The following is an 18174-nucleotide window of genomic DNA, read 5'->3' as shown; positions in this document are numbered from 1 at the left end:
CCCGCGCCCCGCCCCGCGCGCGCACGCCGGGCCCGCGCCCCGCCGCGCCCCCTCGCCCCCCGCCGCCCCGGGCCCCGGAGGCCTGCTCGGCGCCCCCTTCATGCCCCCGCCTCCCTCAGGTCCCCCCCGCCCCGTCCTGCCCAGGCGCTCCCTCGTGCCGCTCCCAAGCCCTGCGCCCCCCTCGCCACCAATCCCGGGTCACCAGACTGTCCCCTCCTCCCCCTGTGCTGCTGGGCCACCGCTCCTCCTCCTCCTCTCTTGCTTTTTCACGCTGGTTTGTGAGGTACGTTGGTATTTGTGTCTTATCACAGTGGGCGCCTATGATCGTTTGCTCCTCTTGTCACAGGAGGGGACACCCAGCTGAAATGCAGTGAGCTGCCCTAAGTCACATGGGTGCGGGGTGCCTCCCACCTCCCACGATCGCACGTTCGGATTCTCACGGAGCTGTTGCTTTTGCTCCGGCGAGTCCCGGAGCTCTGGTCCTGCACACGCTGCCTTGTGTGCTTTGGGCAGCGCGCTGAGGCCACAAATATTTGCTCCCGCTCCGTGCGCGCCCGCGACTCTCAGGAGCCCGCGGAACGCGCGGTGGAACCAGACAAAAATGTCTGTCCCCTGGAGTTTAAAGTTCAGGGGTGGACGCAGACCATCGCAAGGAAACAAATAAATGAACAAGATAATTTGAGGTAGTGCTATAAACAGAATAAAATAGCATGTGTGGAAGTGTGGAGGGAGGCTGTTTTAGATCAGGTGGTCAGTGCTTGACTAACCTTTACTTTGAAGAAATGGCATTTGCTATGAGCATTGAATTAGGAGATAGAGGGAGACGGGCACAGCCTAGGAGGAAGCCTTAAAACCGAATGGTCAAATGTCCCAGGAATAAAACCACAGCACAGACATTTTTTAAAATTTATTATTATTATTATTTTTAGTAATCTCTACACCCAAGGTAGGGCTTGAACTCACGACCCTGACATCAAGAATCACATGCTCTTTTGACTGAGGCAGCCGGGCGCCCCAAGACAGACATCTGAGTACGTATTTCATCTGTGAAATGGGCATGGAAGATTACTATGGGTTGTAAATATAATGTGTGTAAAGTACAATGCCAGCTACATACAGGGTGAGTATCTGAGCTGGGTGACTGGATGGGGGGACTTAATGGGTAGAAGGTGGTGTACTTATTTAATAGTTTAATAGCTTGGAGTCGCCTGGGTGGCTCAGTCGGTTGAGCATCTGCCTTGGGCTCAGGTCATGATCTCAGGGTCCTGGGATCAAGTCCCAAGTTGGGCTCCCTGCCCCCTCGTGCTCACTTGTGTGCTCTCTCCCTCTCAAATAAGTCAGCATCTATTAAAAAAAAAAAAAAGAAATTTAATGGCTTGTAATATGATTAAGAAAGAATGAAAACAAATGAATTAAACATTCAGTTCCTGTGGTTAGAAAAAGGACATGAAAATAACCCAAGGAAATCAAAGGAAGGGATTATGTAAAGAAAAAGAACATGCATGAAAGGATTGGAAAATTTACGAAACAGAACTAGCAAAAGATGGGAAAAGTCTGGGCAGGTACAAGTTATGAAACACTAGGAAACCTGAAAGTGTAGAGCAAAGGCGTCTATTCCCCAAAGCTGGGGACATGTGAGCTTTTAGCTGCAAAAGAGCCCCGAAAGAAAATCCTGGGGGAATTTGCCTTAGAAAAAAAAGCGTTTAGACAAAAGAGCTGAGGAATTATCCTGTCATTGGGGAGGAAAAGCTGAGTGTTGTGGTCACATCAATAGGCCCCGCAAAGCTGCCAACTAACTGCAGCTTTGCTAAAGTGTGTTGATTACAAACGAGTAAGTAACTGCCACACTGGGAAATCTCCTGGCAGCTGGGCCCGGCACAGTCATTTCACCATACATAGGCATCTGGGGGGGCCAGTTCCCTGGCTCCAGGGGCAAAGACGTGGAGCTCATACTGCTACATCAGAAGCTGTAAGTCGAGAAGAGATTGAAGAAGGGCTTGTATGCTGGGGCTTGCCCTCTAGGAATCCTGCCGAAGCCAGGCCTGAAGAAGCCCGAGATAGACCAGTGTGGAGAGAGACCGCCTGGCCCTGTCACTCCAGCCGGTCCAGCCGAGCTGCTCCCTGTGGTCGCATGAGTGAACCCAGGGGTAGGTGGATTCGAGAGTGGACAGAAAGTTTTTCCCCTCAGCTACGAGAACAGAATTGTCATTAACTGAGCTTGGGAAGACTGTAAGGGAAACTGGTCTGGGGGGAGAATATCAGAATTGTTTTGGGATAAGTTGAATTGGAGACGCCTTGGAGACATCCATTGGGAGTTGATAAGGAAGCGATTAGAGGTACACATTTTGAGGACGTGGTGCAGGTCCAGGCTGGAGATATAGAATTTGGAAGTCCTCAGTTAAATTCTCAAGATAGTATAAACTCACTAAGGGAGTGAGTTTAGATGAGAGAAGAGGTCTGAAATCTGAGTTCTGGGGCGCTCCACCATTTGGAGGCTGAGGAGGAAACACTGAAGGAGTGTGAGGAGGAGAGGGGTCAGCCAAGTGTGTTTCACGGAGGGAGTGCCTACAGGAGTCCAATTCCGCTGATAGGTACGACTGAGAACGGACTGAAAATGACTTCTAATTGTACAAAACAAAACGCCTATGAAATAGAATATTTTTTAATTTACAGTATATAGCTGAAAAAATCTGGAAATGGTTTTGTTCCAAATCCCATAGCTATTCAGCATCAGAATTAGTGATTTCCAGAAGTGCTAGATGAAGTTTACAAAATGCTTTCTCTGCGAGGAAACGCCTGGGAGTAGAATTCAAATTACCCAGAACAAGGACATCGGGGGAAAAGAAAGAGAAGGTCCCCACTAAAGTGGGGATACAGACCAGAGGAGTCACAAGTTAGAAAATACAAGGCCGTATTTTTTTTAACACTTGGCAAAGGCAACAGAAGAAGGAGCCTTAGAGTTAAGACAATTTTATTATAACGCTCACTTGGAAGATTAAATAAGCAAGAATATTTGGGAAAGCCCTGAGAAAGAAGAAAATGAAGAGAGGCTAGCCCTACCAGTTATTAAAACATTATAAGGCCTGGATAATAAGATTTAGGTACTGGGACCTGAATACATAGATCAATAAAATAAAGTAGAAAAATCCAAAAACAGGGGCGCCTGGGTGGCTCAGTCGGTTAAGCGTCTGCCTTCGGCTCAGGTCATGATCCCAGAGTCCTGGGATCAAGTTCCACATCGGGCTCCCTGCTCAGCGGGGAGCCTGCTTCTCCGTCTCTCTCTGCCTGCCGCTCTGCGTACTTGTGTTCTCTCTCTGTCAAATAAATAAATAAAATCTTAAAAAAAAAAAAAAGAAAAATCCAAAAACAATTGCATCTGGAAATTTAATATGTGATAAGGGTGGCATCTCAAATCAATGGAGGAAAAAGGCGCTCTTCATAAATAGTATGGGGGTAAGTGGATAGCCAGACAATCATATCTGTTTCTCCACACAAGATGAATTCCAAATGGGTCAAAGATTTTAAAAAGTTTTTTTAAAGAAATAAAGCTATGTAAGTACTAAAGGAAGTGAGAGCGGATTCTTCAGTAATGGAGGAATTGGAGAAACTCCGGAACTCAAAATCCAGGAGCAATTAAGGAAAAGACTGAAATTTGCATTATCCAAAACAACAGCAACAATAAAATTTTTTTGCATAGCAAAACACATCATAAGCAAAACAAAAAGACAAGTTAAAAACTGGGAAAAAATATTTCCAACTTACAGAAGATTCATGTCCAATGGTTGTGTCTGGAGGGCAAGGAGGACTTCCTGATTCATAGGACTTGCCGATTACCATGGTGTAAATATTCCCACCAAAACAGATTTTAAATTCCCGAAATGCACTCAACTGTACTGATATGGCATCAACTGGGTCATAGAATTCCTGACGATTTAACAGTCAGCACTTGTAAGCTGCCACTAGCCACCTCCAGCCCCTCACTCTAAATATCCCTAATATATGAAGGGCTTAAAAAGATGGAGAAGAAAAGGAAAACCATCCCCTTGTGGGAAATAGGCAAGAGATATAAACACACATTCACAAAAAAAATAAATGAGAATATAGGACCTTTAAATATATGAAAAAATGTACAATCATACTTGTAACAAAAGAAATGCAAATTAAAACTACAGTGAGATACTATTTCTCAACTATCAGATTGGCAAAAATCTAAAAGGTTGACAGCAAAATGTGTTGACAAAGTAGTTAGGAAACAAACACTTTTATTTTTTGCTGGTGGAAATGCAAAAATGGTCTAATCCAAGGGGAGAGAAATTTGGCAATATCTAGCAAAATTGCATATACATTTACCTGTCCATCCAGAAATCCCACTTCTAGGAATCAAGCCAAAAAATACATTGACAAAAATACAAAAAGACAAATACATAAGGTTACTCAAGGTAACCAATGTTACTATTTGTAATACCAAGAGCCTGGAAACAACCCAATGTCCATCCATAACAGAATGATTTCATAAACTAGGACCCATTCACATACTGGAATACTACACAGCTCTAAAAACAAATAAGAAATATCTCTATACACTGCTATGACATGATCTCCAGTGAAAAAAAGCAAGGTGGCAAAAACTGAAGGTAATATATTACCATTTAACTAGAGGGGCAAGAGGAGATGAATATACCTTATATTTTTTAAAGAATAGATAAGGGTTGCCTGGCTGGCTCAGTCAGTACAACATGCGACTCTTGGTCTCAGGGTCATGAGTTCGAGTTCTACCTTGGTCATTGAGATTACTTTTTAAAAAAAAAGGAAGTAGAAAGATAAAAACAAAGTTAAAAGAGCAATTGAAGGGATGCCTGGATGGCTCAGTGGATTAAGCATCTGCTTTCGGCTCTGGTCACGATCCCAGGGTCCTGGGATTGAGTCCCACATTGGGCTCCTTGCTCAGCGGGGAGCCTGCTTCTCCCTCTGCCCCTCCCCCCCTGCTCATGCGTGCGCGCTCTCTCTCTCTCTCTCTTACAAATAAGTTAAAAAAAAAAAAAACACACCCTAGGGGCGCCTGGGTGGCTCAGTTGTTTAAACATCTGACTCTTGATCTCACCTCAGGTCTTGATGTCAGCTTAGGTCTTTTTCTCTTTTTTTCTTTCTTTCTTCTATTTTTTTTTTTTTTTAAGATTTATTTATTTCAGAGAGAATGAGAGAGTACAAGTGGGAAGGACAGAGGGAGAGGGAGAGAGAATCTCAAGCCAACTCTGCCCTGAGCATGGAGCCCCACTCCAGGCTCCAACCAATGACCCTCAGATCACCACCTGTCAGCTCAGGTCTTGATTTCAGGGTTGTGAGTTCAAGTCCTGCATTGGGCTCCATGGTAGGCATGGAGCCTACTTAAAACAAAAAACAAAACAAAACAAAACAAAACAAAGCAAAACACCTATTACCTCTAGGGGGAGGAGGGAATGGGGCAGAGAGACAGAGAAGGAGATCAGACTTCTCTCTCTTTTTTTTAAGAGTTTATTTATTTGAGAGAGAGTGAGCACACGAGCAGGGGGAGGGGCAGAGGGAGAAGCAGATTCCCGGCTGAGCAGGGAACCCGATGTGGGGCTCCATCTCACAACCCCAAGATCACCCCCCTGAGCCAAAATCAAGAGTTGGATGCTTAACCAACGAGCCACCCAGGCACCCCAAGACATAATTTTTAAAAATGTTTTCAGAAGCAAGCCCTAAAAGTCAAAGGCAAAACGAAACAAATGAACTTGGTTGTGTAATGACCTTGTTCTGTCTATTTTTATAAATCACTGCTGCTCTTCGAATAGCTTGCAGAAATATGAGTAGCCTCCTTTGGTACTGAGGTAACCCATGTTCTGAAGTTTTCTCTCGGGCTTTTCCATACTATCTCACATATCTAACTTTGGCATTCCTTCCAGGTGACAAATACCATAAGCTTGGCCAATTTCCTGCCTATGTTCTCCTCACCTGAGGCATCACCTGTCCTTTGAGACAAAACTAGTCCCATCATAGCACCGACTCCTTTCAGAAATGAGATACTGTGTTATTCTCCTAATAATGCCCCTTCATTTCCAAAGCTGTGGTCCATCCAGGGCATGTCTGTCCCAGGACCAAGGGATAAGGTAATCATACACCCTTGAGGGTAATCCTCCTCCTTGAAATTCAAGAGGTTCTTGGATCCCAGGATTTGGAGTTGTAGGTAGTTAAATTTGACTCTTACAAGCTGAGGGACCTTGAACAAAATAATTAACTTCCCTTAGCTTCAGTAGCCTCATTTATGAAACAGGGGGGAGGATAACACCGATCTTATGGGGTCATTGTGAGATTTAAATAAGGTGATGTATGTAAAATGTCAGGCGTATACTCTGTGCTCCTTCTCTTCCCCTCCCTCTGCTTCCCTCCTCTTTTCTTATTTCCCACCTTCTTTTCATTCAGTCTTTCTTTCCACCTCCGTCCTTCATTAAACAAAATGAATTAGATTAGGAAACTTTTTTTTTTAAGATTTTTTTAAAATTTATTTATTTGACAGAGAGATAGCACAAGTAGGCAGAGCGGCAGGCAGAGGGAAAGGGAGAAGCAGGCTCTCCGCTGAGCAGGGAGCCCGATGTGGGGCTCGATCCCAGGACCCTGGGATCACGACCTGAGCCGAAGGCAGCCGCTTAACCGACTGAGCCACCCAAGAGCCCCGAAACTTTTTTTTTAAAGATTTTATTTATTTATTTGACAGAGACACAGCGAGAGAAGGAACTCAAGCAGGGGGAGTGGGAGAGGAAGAATCAGGCTTCCTGCTGAGCAAGGGGCCTGATTCGGGGCTTGATCCCAGGACCCTGGGATCATGACCTGAGCCGAAGGCAGACGCCCTGGGATCATAACCTGAGCCAAAGGCAGATGCTTAACGACTGAGCCACCCAGGCGCCCCTAGATTAGGAAACTTAAGGATCTTTTGAAGCCCTGAGATCCTTAGAAACATTGATGGAGTACAATGCCATTTAGATGGGGGCTTGGCTGCTAAGGATTAGGAATTCAAAGATGGGCATAGTAGGAATGTGGGTTTAGAGGTCAATAGAGATTTTTAACTGAAGAGGAGTTTAGGATCTAAGAAAACACAGGGGAAAGGGCTCCTTGGTGGAACTATTTTAAGGTCTCAGTAATATTAGAAATTCTGATAATTTGTGCAAGGGAGGAGAGGAAATAGGGAAGCGAGTGAAGGAGGTAGGGAAAAAGAAAAATTGAAAAGTAAGGAGGTGGGGCACCTGGGTGGCTCAGTTGTTAAGCGTCTGTCTTCGGCTCAGGTCATGGTCCCAGGGTCCTGGGATGGAGCCCCACGTCGGGCTCCCTGCTCGGCGGGAAGCCTGCTTCTCCCTCTCCCACTCCCCCTGCTTGTGTTCCCTCTCTCTCTATGTCAAATAAATAAATAAAATCTTTAAAATAAAATAAAATAAAATAAAATAAAAAGAAAAGTAAGGAAGAGGTTAAAATAAAGTCAGATCACAGCAGGTGTTGGTGAAGATGTAGAGAAACGGGAATTCTCATGCACTGCTGGTGGAAGTATAAAATGATGCAGTAATTTCAGAAAACAATCTGGCAATTTCTCAATTAAACATCCAGTTACCATATGACCCAGTTCCACTCCTAGGTATATAATTAAGGGAACTGAAAGCTTATGTCTGCAAAAACTTGTACCTGAGTGTTTATGGCAACATTGTTCATAATAGCCAGAAGGTAGAAACAACTCAAACCTCCTTCACCAGATGAATGGATAAATAAAATGAAGTATATTCATACAATGGAATTTCATTTTTCCAAAGACCTACAGATGGCCAACAGGTAGGTACATGAAAAGATGCTCAACAGCATTAATCATCAGGGGAATGCAAATCAAAACCACAAGGAGATATCTCGCACCTGTCAGAATGGCTATAAGATGCTGGCAAAAGACCAGAAATAACAAACATTGGCAAGGAGGTGTAGAAAAGAGAACCCTTGTGCCCCATTGGTGGGAATGTCAATGCACCCACTATGAAAAACACTGTGCACTATGGAGGTTTCTCACAATATTAAAACTAGAACTACCATATGATCTAGCAACTCCACATTTGGGTTTTTGTCAGAAGAAAACAAAAACACTAAATTTGAAAAGTTATACGCTCATATTCATTGCAGTATTAGTTACAGTAGCCAGGATGTAGAAACCACCTAAGCATCCACAGATGGACAAATGGATAAAGAAATTGTGGTATATGCAATGGAATGTTATTCAGCCATAAAAAGAATGAATTCTTGCCATTTGCTACAGCACAGATGGACCTTGAAGGCATTATGCTAAGTGAAATCAAATACCATATGATCTCTCTTCTATGTGGAATTTCAAACAACAGCAACAACAAAAAGCCAGGCTCATGGATACAGAGAACAGATTGGTGGTGGTTGCCAGAGGCAGGGATGGAGAGTGGGAGAAATGAGAGGAAAGGGGTCAAAAGATGAAGAAGAAGAAGGAGGAGGAGGAGGAGGAGGAGAAGGAGGAGAAGGAGAAGAAGAAGAAGGAGGGGGAGGAGGAGGAGAAGGAGGGGGAGGAGGAGGAGGGGGAGGAGAAGAAGAAGAAAGAAAGAAGAAAGAAGAAGAAAAGAAGAAGAAGAGAAAGTTGCCTTCCTGATTAAAGAACAAAACCCCCAAACAAACAAACAAAAAAACCCTTTAAAGTGGGAAGCACTGGTCAACTCAATGTGGTCCATCCATATAATGAAATGCTATGTAATGGCATTCAGGAGGGAGGACAAAAACAGAAAGAGGAAGGATTTTTTTTTAAAGATTTTATTTATTTAGGGGCGCCTGGGTGGCTCAGTCAGTTAAGTGTCTGCCTTCAGCTCAGGTCATGGTCCCAGGGTCCTGGGATCGAGCCCTGCATCGGGCTCCCTGTCAGCGGGGAGCCTGCTTCTCCCTCTCCCGCTCCCCCTGCTTGTGCTCTCTCTCTCTGTGTCAAATAGATGAATAAAGCTTAAAAAAAAAAAAGATTTTATTTATTTATTTATTTATCTATCTATTTTGAGAGAGAGAGTCGGGGGGGTGGGGCAGAGAGGGAGGGAGAGGAAAAGGGAAAGAATCTCAAGCAGACTCCGTGCTGAGCTCGGAGCCTATCTCATGACCCTGAGATCATGACCTGAGCCAAAACCAAGAGTTGGATGCTCAACCGACTGAGCCACCCAGGTGCCCTGAGGAAGGCTTTTTATACTGATGCTAAATGTTTTCCAAGATATAAACAAAAATTAATTTATTGATTAAACAATAAAATATGATCTATTGGGGTGATACATCTCTAAGACATTAATGTAATACCTATGCATGTAGACATGTGGGGAAGTGTTAAAATGAGAACATTTAGGGGGCGCCTGGGTGGCTCAGTCGGTTAAGCATCTGCCTCCAGCTCAGGGTCCTGGGATCAAGTCCGGAGAAGCTTGCTTCTCCCTCTGCCGCTCCCCCTGCTCGTGCTCTCTCTCTCTCAAATAAATAAATAGTCTTTTAAAAAAAATGAGCATGTATGTAGAAAATTCTAAGGAAATCTACAAGAAAGCTATTAGAATTAATGAGTTCCAGGTGCAAGATTCAGGATCAAACACAGAGAAACAATGGGATTTCTATGCACTGGCAACAGACAATTACAAATAAACAGTTTTTAAAATGCCCTTTGTGGTAATATTAAAATAAAAAAATATTTAGGGGTAATTCTAACAAATTGAGTGCAAAGACTGAATACTGAAAACTACAAAATATTTCCAAGAAAAATTATAGAGACCTAAAAAAATGGTTAGACATACCGTGTTTATGCATAAAACACTCAATATTGGGGTGCCTGGGTGGCTCAGTCAGTTAAGTGTCTGCCTTCCGCTCAGGTCATGATCCCAGGGTCCTGGGATCGAGCCCTGCATCAGGCTCCCTGCTCCGTGGGAAGTCTGCTTCTCCCTCTCCCACTCTCCCTGCTTGTGTTCCATCTCTCGCTGTGTCTCTCTCTGTCAAATAAATAAACAAAATCTTTAAAACAAAACAAAATTCAAATTCCCTTTTGAAAAAAAAAATCTTAAAAAATAAAAATAAATTAAAAAAAAAAAAAAAGCCCGCCAGGTAACAACAAATACTGACAAGGATGTAAGGCTACACTTCTCATACATTGCTGATGACAACACAAGATGATACAGCGATTCTGGAAAACAGTTTGGCAATTTCTTGTAAAGTTAAATGCATGTCTACCGTAAAACCAAGCAATCTCTCCTAGGTATTTACTCAAGAGAAATGTAGACATATATCCTGTGTTGGTCTGTTCCAGTTGCCATAACAAAATGCCATAATTTGAGCAGCTTCAATTTTTATTTTCTGACAGCTCTGGAGGCCAGAAGTCCAAGATCAAGGTGTCATCGGGATCGGTGTCTGGTGAGAGCTCTCTTCTGGGCTTGCACATGGCGCTTTTTTTTTTTTTAAGATTTTATTTATTTATTTGAGAGAGAGAGCATGGGGGGGCGGGCAGAGGGGGAGGCAGAAGCAGACTCCCTGCTGAGCAGATGGCGGGGCTCCATCACGGGACCCTGAGATCATGACCTGAGTCACCCAGGTGCCCACATGGCCACTTTCTTACTCTGTCCTCACGTGGCCTCTTTTCTGTGTGTTGCCGTCTTAATGGGTGTCATGTGTTAATTTTTTTTTTCCCCTTTTCTGTTTCATTTGAAAAAAATGTAATGAACCTATATAATTTTTATCCCCCCCAAATCTCATATTAAGAATAAAACAAATCCAGGGTCGTCTGGATGGCTCAGTCCGTTAAGCGTCTGCCTTCAGCTCAGGTCATGATCTCGGGGTCCTGGGATCAAGTCCCGCATCGGGCTCCCTGCTCAGCAGAGAGTCAGCTTCTCCCTCTGCCTGCCGCTCCCCCTGCTTGTGCTTGCTCGCTCTCTCTGATAAATAAAATCTTAAATAAAAATAAATCCAATTTAACATAACATCACTTAAAAAAATGACTGGATTTTTCTCAGCCTGTTTTTTTCAGCTTTATTGTGGTATAATTGATAACATCGCGTTTTTATTATTCATATTGATTGATTCATTTTTTTTTTGGTTTCAATTAGTATTTATGGAAGGTCGGGCCTGGTTTTAGGAATATAGCAGTGAACACAGCAAAGCTCCTCCGCTCACGGAGTCTTCCTTCTAGTGAGCAGGAGACGAGGATCTTAAAGACTGCTGCACAACAAATCAAGTAAATAATACTAATACTATAATAATAGCCATAAAACAAAGGAAAATTAAAATCTGTGGCCAATTCTTTTAAATATCAATCTCTCTTTTCTGTCGGTATTTGCAACCTCTGCCTCATGGGATATTCCCTAGAGCAGAACGAGGTGCAGAGTCGAAGAGCTGAGTCCTAGGCGTGGTTCTACAGACCTGAGCGAGTTCCTAGCCTTGCTGAGCCTTGCTCTCCTGCCGGTAAAGGGTGATGGCCAGTCTCAGAGCAGGCCGTGAGGCTCTTCCCATGTGGGCGCCCTCCATCCTTTTGTAAATGTCAGTCTCGGTCCACAAATCATCTTTTCGGGCAACTCTTTTTATTTGAAATTGAAGTTCTCTTTCTTTTTATCTCCCCCAACCCCCCACCTTTGCCCCAAGATTCCACAGACTGCTAACGAACATGTTAGCACATTACCATCATGTAGCAAATAACTTTAAAAAAATTAATTACTCAAATTAGTCCCAGTAAATAAAACCGCGGTGCCTCGGGGCCCCGTGAGGAGTTGCGTGTCCTGGGAAGGGTTTCCAGAACAACCTGGTCCTGGGCTCTTGGTGCTTAAAACAAAAACAAAACAAACCCTGTGCAGAAAGGAAAGACAAGACAAGCAGTCTTTGCAGTTTTGCCTTGGGCTTGTAATTAATTCACTGTCTGGAGAACAGCACAGAATATGTGGGTGAGCAGGCGAGGCACATTGATTTCTCAGCAAGCAAAAAAAAAAAAAAAAAAACCCACACGGGAAAAGATGAACTCTGCCAGGACCTAACGCGTCCTACCCCTGTCACGGGTTCCCCCGGGAAGGGCGCACCGTGCGGCACGGAGCCCGGCTGCGGGTAAGAAATGATCGCAGCTCAGGCGGAGGATTCGGCCCAGACTGAGGTCAAAGCGGGGGAAGGGAGAGTGAGTGGTACAGGTTAAACCGGGAGGAAAGTCTTAAAGCAACGGATGGAGGGAACCTCAAGTAGGAGAAAAGCGGGGCATGCCCGAGCCTCAGACTCCTCCCGGGGCGTAAGGCTGCGCCTCGCTGTGCTGCAGTTCCTGACACGCACAGAAGGAGGTGCTGTTCCTGTGTATTCTTCCTCCTCCCCCCCAGCCCCCCATGAAGCTCCAGGTGATAGGACTTACCATTTAGATTTCAGTTTACAGGTTTTTTTTTTTTTAAAAATACGTACATTTTACTTTACTTTTTTAAAGATTTTTAAAATTTATTGGAGAGAGAGCGCGCACGGGGGGGGGAGGGGCAGAGGGAGAAGCAGACTCCCCGCTGAGCAGGGAACCCGACCTGGGGCTCCATCCCGGGACCCCGAGATCATGACCTGGGCTGAAGGCTGATGCTTAACCGAATGTCCTGTCCAGGCACCCCTATTTTATTTTATTTTTTAAAGTAATCTTCACCATCAATGTGGGGCTGGAAGTCATGACCGCGAGCTCAAGAGTCTCACGCTCTACCAGCTGAACCAGCCAGGCACCCCTCACTTTACGGTTTTGAGAGCACTTTTCCATTTTATCCTTACAACAACTAGGGAAGGGTTGGAGGGCAGGTCCTATCATCCCCATTTTACAGACAGAAAACTGAGAGGCAGCAGTTTAAGTGATATACTCCATATCAGCCAAGTAGGCAGCAGAGCAATTTTTTTGGACTCCTGACTCAGTGCTCTCTCCACACTGCTGTCTAGAGTAAAGCAGGGTTATCAGGTACAACTGAGGAATGGAAAAAGACCCCAGAACTCCCTGACCACTCCTGTGGGTCCTTTCCACACAGCGTATGGCCTTGGGAATACTGCTGTTCTTAGGATGTTTGGAGGACAAGTTGGGGCCACTTGTGTTTCAAACATATAATTAAATTTAGCTTTGTTGGGTCACTCTGTGGTCAGGGCCCTGAGTTGAGCTTGGCCAAGGGGAAGGAAAGGTATAAGCAGAAGTGGGTTGGGCACCTGCCACTTTTCCGGCTCAGTACCTCTCTTCTCATGGACAGGAAGACACCCAAAGTCACCCCTCAGCAGCTACAAGTTGGGAAACCTCTATGATGATTGCTCTTAACAAAGGCTGAGGGTGGCTCAGTCAGTTAAGCATATGCCTTCAGCTCAGGTCATGATCTCAGGGTCCTGGGATCGAGTCCCGCGTCAGGGTCCCTGCTCAGCACAGACTCTGCTTGTCCCCATCTTTCTGCCTCTCTCCCCCACTCATGCACTCTCTCTCAAATAAATAAATAAAATCTTAAACAAAACAAAAACAAACAAAGGCTGAGAAAGCCTGGTGTACTGTCAGAGATCTAGGGTCCCCGGGCAGCTCATGCTGCTAGTTCAAGATGCTTAGTAGGGAGACATCAGAGTCTTTGAATAAGTGTAAAAAAATTTGCCAGAAAATGTTTTCCTCCATCAGTGTACTCGCAGTTGTTGCAATAACGCTCTGTAACAACACCATTCGCATCTCAGTGACACATAGCAAACATGGATTTTCTTGCTCACAAGCCTGTGGGTTGACTGCCCCCCAACCCCCTAAACTGAGGCTGCAGGTCTAACCCAGGGCTGCTCTGTGGTCTTCGTCATTCCGGGCCCGTGACCACCGAGGTTGTGACTGGTGAATGGCATACACACGAAAGAGCAAAGCAAATCTCACGAGCACATTTAAAGCCTCTGCTTGGGTCCCAGTGTCACTCACGCTGCATTGGCCAGAGCAGGCATGGATGCCGGACAAGGGAACGCACTCCGTGCTAGGGGGAGGTGCTGCGAAGTCATTTAGGAAAGGACATGGACGTACAATTCTAAACTTTTTTTTTTTTTAATTTTTTGAGAGAGAGAGAGACAGAGAGAGTGCTGGGGATGAGGGGCAGAGGGAGAGAGAGAATCTTAACCAGGCTCCACACTCAGTGCGGAGCCCAACGTAGGGCTCAATCTCACGACGCCTGAGCCAAAATCAAGAGTCAGAGGCTTAACCGACTGAGCCACCCAAGCGCCCCTGGGTATGCAGTTCTAAAAGAGAGCGCAGCATTGGGAGCAATGGCTCAGTGTACCCCAATTAGTTAGTAATCTGACAATAAATAATAACATCAGTTGAGTCTTACTATGTGCTAGGCACTTCTGTTAAATACCTTGCATGTGTTAGTACATTTAACCATCACAACAACCCTATGAGGTAGATACTATTATGGTACCTATCCTACAGATGAAACACAGCCAAGGCACAGTGGGGTTAGGGAGGAATTAAGATCACACAGTAAGTGGCAGAGGAGGGCAGGGATAATTACACTATAAAGGAACACTATTCATGTCCTCCCTCCCTTTTGTGTCTCTCCTATTCTTCCCGACCCTCCCCAACCCTGTCTTTGGCTCTGTGTACTTTGTCTTTGGAAATGATGCCATCTGGTCTTCCAAGCCAAACCCTTGGCATCATCCTTAGGTCCTCTTACTTGCCCCCCGCCCAGTGTATTGGTTCTTAGGTTCTACTGTTTGGACACCCTTAGCTCTTCCTGTGTCTGCTTCCTCCTCCTGGCCCCATGCCAGACCCTCCACGCAGAGACCTGCCACTTCTTGCCCGATGCGTCCCCTCCTTTAGTCCTGCACCCTTAGGCACTGCTCCCAGAGGGGCTTTCCTATAACGCAGGTCTGGCCTCATCATTCTCCTGCTTAGACAGTTTCCGCATTCCCCAGAGCTTTGAGGATAAAGTTAGATTTTAGTATCCCAGGTCCTTCCTTTCTGACTCAACCACGCTTGGCTCCAGCTTCCCACACAACCTGTGTGCAGTTTCACGCCCTCTTGCCTCTGTGGATGCCACACCCTCTGTCTGGATCCTCTGTCCCCCTCTTCATCTTGTCAACTTCTATTTGTCTGGAGTCTTACCTTCTGGGAAGCTTTTTCCAGTCTCTTCCCTGGTCTGATTAGATGTCCCTTCTCTGTGTCCCCAACAGACTCTGTCTATACTTTGTGGCATTTACCAGATTACATTGTAAGAGTGGATTGCACTATCACTTCTCCATCTTTAGTTTTTCTCAAAATGTGATTCATGGACTCCCTGCTTCAGAATCACCCAGGAAGTTTGTTTAAAATATAGGCTCCTGGGACCTACCTTACACCCACCAACTCAGAATTATTGCAAGGCAAAGCCTATAGGAGTCTCCATTTGAAAGATTCCCCAAGGGGCGCCTGGGTGGCTCAATCAGTTAAGTGTCTGACTTTGGCTCAGGTCATGATCTCGGGGTCCCGGGATCGAGCCCCAAGTGGGGCTCCTGGCTCAGTGGGGAGTCTGTTTCTCCCTCTCCCTCTGCCCCTCCCCCTGCTCCTGCTCTCTCTATCATAAATAAATAAACAAACAAATATATATATTCCCCGAGATGATTCTGACTTGTGACAGGAGAGTGCCATGCTTTCATGCAGGTCTACTAGTGCTCTGCAGTGAGTGAGTGAAATGAGCGGCACTGGGCCGGGGTGCCAGCAGATGGCGCTGTGTCAACGTAAATGCTTTCGTGTGAGTGGGAGGAGGAAGACGGGAAGTTTTGTTTTACTGGAATTCAAGCCTCAAATGCTGCGTAGTTGAATTTATTATTATTTTTTTTCTGCTCAATTTGCCTATCATTGTCCCACTTGCATGAATAAATTGATTTCTGACGGGATGAGGACTTGGACAAGCAAAGGGGAAAGAGGCTGGTCACAGAGAAGATCTGAGCTGGCAATGCAGACGGAAGATATTCCTGATTACCCTCATTTCCATCCCCAATGATGGAAAGCTGCTCCTAGCGAGCACCGAGTGTTGTGAAATTACCCAAAGCATTCAAAAGAATATGCCATTTCAGCGAGAGGGTGGAGCCATCCTGTAATTTCTGGTAGTCCTTCCCGGTTTTCTTTATGGACTGTCACATACGTGTATGGTCAACCTTTTATTTTAAGTAGGCTCCACACCCAGCAAAGGAGCCCAGAGGGGCCTTGAACTCAGACCCTGAGATCAAGGCCCGAGCTGAGATCAAGAGCCAGACGCTTAACCCACTGAGCCACCCAGGTGCCCCCATGGTTAACCTTTTCAAAATCGCTTCCCTCACAATCCAAAGTCTGAAAGCCTGAGTCTTCCTCCTGAGCTGAGTACTTCTTTCTCCTAAGGGACAGGGGCCCCACAGACAACCCTTCCTCCCCCTTCCAGCCTCCCTCTTGCCCCCCAGGGGCATCCATGTGCAAATAACTGATAGGGCTGGCATAGGGCCAGGGAAGACTATCAGGGAAGGCCAGAGCTAGGGGCTGAGCTGTTTTCCTTTGCAGTGAACCAGGGGTGGGGTTTGCTGTATTTTCAGCTCTAGGCAAATGAAGGAGAGAGTGGTGAGCACAAAGGGGCATAGTCTCAATCTTATTGGGAAGGCACAGTTTATTTATTTTTAATTTTAATTTAATTTTAATTAGTCTCCACGCCCAACGTGGGGCTTGAACTCACGGCCCCGAGATTAAGAGTCACCTGCTCTACCAACTGAGCTAGTCAGGTGCCCAGGGAAGGCACAATTTAAAGGCATCACACAAATTAAGGACAATAACTATCAAGTAGAAATAAGTACTGAGTTTTAAGTCCTGAACGACCCAGTATAAACTAGATGGAAGTGCTTCAAAGGAATGCGAGAAAATACAATTCACCTTTTCCTTTCTTTTCATTCTTTGAACAGTCAAGTTCCAAAGTCATTAAATGGGAGGCCAAGCAAGGTTAGGACTTCATGGCCTGCTCCTGGTAACAACCGCAGGCAAGTGCCTCCTCCCAGGCCCCCCACATGAGTCCGATGGTTCTCTTGATAAGGGGTTACCTCCATGGCTACCTCTAGATGGAGTCAGTGGCCCGGAGGCTGGGGAGCACCGCGCAGGCGTGTGTCAGGTGGCCAGTATTAATGTTCCTGTCTTTGTCTGATGTTCCCTCCTCCAGCCTGGGAAGAAGGGCTGCTCTGGGCGTGAAGGAGCTGTCCCCTGGACAGAGAACTGAGCCTGCCCCACCTACGGGCAGCACCCGTGATCTCTGAGCAGACTGAACACTGGGCCTCAGAGAACACAGTTTGCACATTCTGGGCAGCCTAAATGATAAGACCGGCAGCCCTAGCAGTAATGTCTCTCTCCAGGAAGTTAAGGGCCTCACCCTGATGGCTGGGGTGAGACCAGCCAGCCAGGAGCAGGTTCCGCAGGCCACACAACCCGTGTTACTGCCAGGGAGGCAGATCTGGTTCAGCTTGTCCAGGGAGGTCTGCCTGGAGTGGGGCAGGGAGCCATCCAGCCGGAAGTCCTGCACCCATGGGACAGGCTTTGGCCCACAAGGCTGGACTAGACAGGATGCCAGGACTCAGTCCCAGGATGGCCGTGACCAGACTTTGCCTTTCTCTGCTTGTAGCAGGTGGAGCACCCCCTCCAGATCAGAGAGAGGCAGATCTACGTTCTCCTGATCGACAGGAAATTGTGGGGGGCAATCCTTCCTCTTGGAAGGGGTCCCAGCCTTGGAAGGATGGGAGGGAGGAGATCCCCTTCTTTCTATTCCACAGATAGTCTAAAGAAGGTGCCACTGCTCGATGGGGGACTCTTCAGAAAAAGTCCCCTTCTCTCTGTCTGTCCTGCTCAAGCCCCAGGGGAGAGGGGGTAGTTAGGAGCAGGTGCTGCTGGGGGAGAATTGTGGCTAGACTCTTCCTCCCCGGAGGCTGTAGAATATGACTCAACAGACCAAGGTCAAAGCTGTTCTGGGCAGGATCTCCAGCTGGGATGACGACTGTTTGACCACTGGCTGCCCAAAGCATCGGATTCTCTCTGGGACAGCTGGGTTTAAGGTCATGGGAGCCTGCTCTCCGGTGGCTGTTACTATGGTGATTCCAGGGCTGGTTGCTCTTCCTTCTTAGATGGTTGGTTAGGTCCACCATGGGACTTTTGCTTTCAATTCCCAGATCTACTTTTGTCTCATA

At 46.1% G+C, this 18174-nt stretch overlaps 1 protein-coding gene across 2 annotated transcripts in view; it reads left to right on the top strand.

Annotated features, from left to right (window-relative positions):
• Nucleotides 1-180: 180 nt before the first annotated feature.
• Nucleotides 181-18174, top strand: part of RCL1 (RNA terminal phosphate cyclase like 1) — a 96971-nt gene continuing 78977 nt past the window's right edge. Inside the window, exons 1-3 of one of the 2 annotated variants that reach the window (XM_078061350.1) lie at nt 181-283; nt 930-1031; nt 10379-10428. The gene's annotated coding sequence lies outside the window, so the exon portion shown is untranslated. Of the gene's footprint in view, nt 284-929; nt 1032-10283; nt 10429-18174 lie in introns of those variants that run through there. The other variant, XM_036101241.2, reaches the window with a different exon arrangement.

The sequence above is a fragment of the Halichoerus grypus genome, chromosome 14, assembly GCF_964656455.1.
Source record: "Halichoerus grypus chromosome 14, mHalGry1.hap1.1, whole genome shotgun sequence".
In the NCBI taxonomy this organism is placed as follows: Eukaryota; Metazoa; Chordata; class Mammalia; order Carnivora; family Phocidae; genus Halichoerus; species Halichoerus grypus.
This window is presented reverse-complemented; position numbering and strand designations above follow the sequence as displayed.